Genomic DNA, 4,113 nt, shown 5'->3' with positions numbered 1-4,113 from the left:
CTGTCACCCCCTTGGATAGGACACTGTGAAATAACAGAGGTCAGTGTCATAAATATTACACTGAAGTTGCTAAGGAACAAGATTCTCAAGTTCCTCGCCAACAGAGTGAAACCGTTCTTTGGCTGATTGCAGGGCCATGCCTGCCAGACTGTGGACCCTCTGCAGCATACTGTTGTTGTTAAATAGACAGCTTCTCTCGACGTCAACATAGAAAAGTACACTGAATGCCCAATCTTGTAATATGACGACGCAGGCACTGCACAACTGTACAGTGCGGAATGCAAGGTTGTCACATATGTAAATCTGGAATAGACTAATCAAAATTTGGAAATGGTAAATAATCGATAACTTTTTGCAAGGAGCATGATCACATGATTTCTATGAATTTTACTGATTGCATGAAAACCTTCACGTATTTGGATAGACAGATTGAGGAAGTAGAAAACATGTAACTGTTAACCAGAATCAACGATCAAGCAAATCAGTCGCGTTTTAAGACAGGTGTTTTTAACTTCATCGGTGGAATCGGCAAAATCTTGTTTGGCAGTCACATATTTGCGGTTGTCGTGACTACTAACAATGGGAGATTGGGTTTATTGGCACTTCGAAAACGATTACAGTGAAGTATAACAGCCGATTTACTGAACTTCTGAACGACGTATGTCTGACGAATCCCTCTGAAGAAAATCTCACGAATCTCTGACTGCCTTCAATTCACGAATGAACTCCCATTTTAACTTCCACGCGCTCGGAATATAATAACCGTGTCGAACAGTTAATTGTCCTCTGTTAACCTGTCTGTTGCCATGGGAATGTTGTGTTTAGAACTTGCTTCCCAGGCAACGACTCGTTCGTTGCTATTTGTTGTAGCGGTGCCGTCATTTCTGAGCTGTTGCCCAGCAACAGACGTCCACTCCAGCTCCACTGTGTCGGCTCTTAAGCCTCATGTCACATTATTATGGATAGTGAAGGGGAAACATATTACACATACAGAATTTTCAGATTTAGAAAAGGAACAGGCTGATTTCTTGAAATTTTCCAGAGGACACATTCGTAAAATCGAAGCTAAGATATATAAATACGTCATTACAAGACATACGTGTATATGACGAGAGGGTTGGAGAACATGGCCAGACATGTTAAAGAACACAATGCTGATAAAAAGAAAATCTTTACTTCCTCATCATGCTGCTTGTAAATGAGTTTTCGGCTCAACTGCATAAAGCTTTAGGTGAATGAAGACCAGACTAAAATTCTAACTGAAGCTATTATAGATGCTCAGAAGGGCATACCCCAGCTAAATGTTTGTCTATCTCCCCCCACCTACCTACCTCTCTATCTATCTATCTATCTACCCACCTATATATGCCTCTACAGCCCTCCGTTAAACCTCGGTCGCTGGTTAAGTTTCTTGGTCTTTTACAGTCGCCAGGACTCTTTGGACGGTAGGTTCGAGTGGGATTCGAACCCATGATCCCATCCTTCAAACGAAGAAACTTCATGCCTTAGACCACGTGGCCACCGTGATCGGCGCGACATGTCAGTACACCAGCGCAAATCATGAATCAGATGACATTAAGTCAAGCTGGCATCGCATATAACTTGACATTGCCAATTCCACTGAGTGCAGACTATCATAATTTATGTAAGATTTGAGGTATTCACGGCGGTGACTATGAAGAATGCCGTCTTCTGGGATGTGGCGCCATGTTGATATTGTATTAACCGAAGTTTCGGAGGAACGTATTGCCTCCATCGTCGGGGTAGAGAAAAAAGAAAAATTCGTGAGCGAGGAACCAGCAGTGACCACAGAGCCAACAGTTGCAACTCAGGAAGCTGTAGGAATTGCAACAAACCCCATCACACGTTGTTACATGTTGAGCAGAATACAGACAACATTCTTGCAACATCAAGGGGCACTTCCCCTCACAAGGACATTCTTTTGTCTACCGCTGTTGTCAATGTTAAGGATAGTCAACATAGAATTCATCAATGTCGAGCACTTCTGGACAGTGCCTCTCAAATGAATCTGGTGTCTCGAGACCTAGCGGATAGGTTGGGCCTCAAGCTAAACTGGCATTCTGTGCCCATCAATGGTATAAGCAACGTGCGGGCAACGTAATCCCTTCACTTCTGCCAACTACAGATTGAATCCACGTCAGAATTTACACCAACCGCATTGTATGTTTCGTACTGCCACTGATCACTGGCTCATTACCGTCGTCAAGAATCAACTATGAAGGATTGGAAATTGCCCACCGACATTCCTCTCGCAGATCTGCACTTCTACGAACCAAGGGCCATAGATCTACTGCTAGGTAAGTGTTGAGGCCAGAAGAGCAATCTAGGCAGGGCCACCCAACACTCCAAAATACTTAATTTGGTTGGGTCTTGTCAGGATGTATACCTGCACATTACGTGGGACAACAGAAGATGGCAACAACCTCATTGTTAACCACAACTCATGACTTGCATGCACAAGTACAACGATTCTGGCTGCAAGAAGAATTGACGACACGCCACCAGTCCAAGGAAGAGAGCACGTGTGAAGAGCATTTCACAAACTCTGTTACCCGTGATGATGCAGGCAGATTCTGAGTGAGGCTACCCTTACAGCAAGCCTTTGGAGAACTTGGGGACTCCCTTGCCACTGCTAGCTAGAACTTTGGGTACATGGAAAGGCGATTACAGAGAAACCCAGATTTGAAGAATGATTATGTAAAGTTTATGGATGAGTGCCTGCGACTGGGGCACATGGAACTCATTGACCCTACTGACCAGCATCGGTCTTGCTATTACATGCCTCATCATGCGGTAGTAAAGAATACAAGCAGCACTACCAAGGTTAGAGTAGTCTTTAACGCGTCAGCAAAAACCATCTCGTCACTCTCGCTGAATTATTTGATGATGGTAGGGCCAACCATACAGTAGGATCTGTTCTCAATAGTACTACGTTTTCGCACACACAGGTATGCACTGACTGCAGACGTGGAGAAAATGTACTGCCAGAATCAAGTGCATGAGGACGACAGAGACCTCCAGAGAATCGTGTGGCGAAGTCATCCCAGTCAATGGTTAGAAACATACCGTCTGACCACTGTTAACTTACGGAACCACTGCAGCTCCTTTTCTGGCAACACGATGCTTATTACAGGTGGCGCCTGATGGTCAACCTACACAACCGAATGCAGCTGAAGTAATTAAGAATGACTTCTATGTCGACGACCTGCTCACAGGAATGGACACTGTAAGTGAAGCTAACCAGCTCTATGACGTCACATCATTGCTTAAGAGTGGAGGGTTCCCTATTCGGAAGTGGCGATCCAACAGTCTAGACATTTTGGAGGCCAATCCACCCGCACTTCAGGAGACACAGGGACCTTGCAATCTTCCTCTTGACGAGGGTGCAGTGAACTCTTTGACTGCACTGATATCCCAGTAGTGACTTGTTCCAATTCAGCGTGGTGGACAGCAGGAACAAGAATGTGACATGGACGAAGAGAATGGTGCTGGCTAATGTAGCGTCTATATAAGACCCGTTGGGATTACTAGGACCTGTCATCGTACAATGTAAGTTATTCACTCAAATCCTTTGGCAACGACAGCTGGATTGGGACTCGAGATTGGTTTTAGAACTTGCACGTGGTGGGAGGAAGTTCACCAACAGCTGCCTGATCTCAACACGATTAGTATACCCAGAAGAATCACAGCAGACGGCACAAGCATCACTGTAGAACTTCATGGCTTTGCCGATGCCTCAGAAAGAGCCTACGGGGCGTGTCTATCTACATTTCGTAAGCCCAAACGGAACCATTACACTTCATCTGTTATCTTCGAAATCAAGAGTGGCCCCACTGAAACAGGTGTTGCTCCCAAGACTGGAGCTGAACGCCGCCCTTCTTTTAAGCCAGTTAGTAGATAAGGTGCATAGGGCCCTCAACCTACAAATTGTTCAATGCTTTTACTGGACGGACTCCACAGTTGTTTTAGCCTGGAGAGCTGGGTGCTCATCAACTTTGGAAAAAATATGTGGCTAACAGTCGCGGAGATCCAACGGCTAACCACTTACAGAGCTTGGAGACATGTCGCATCACAGGACAACCCTGCGGACAT

The sequence above is a fragment of the Cryptotermes secundus genome, unplaced genomic scaffold (genome assembly GCF_002891405.2).
Source record: "Cryptotermes secundus unplaced genomic scaffold, Csec_1.0 scaffold1803, whole genome shotgun sequence".
NCBI classification, from domain to species: domain Eukaryota; kingdom Metazoa; phylum Arthropoda; class Insecta; order Blattodea; family Kalotermitidae; genus Cryptotermes; species Cryptotermes secundus.
The sequence above is the reverse complement of the archived record's forward strand: the minus strand, read 5'-3'. Positions refer to the sequence as shown.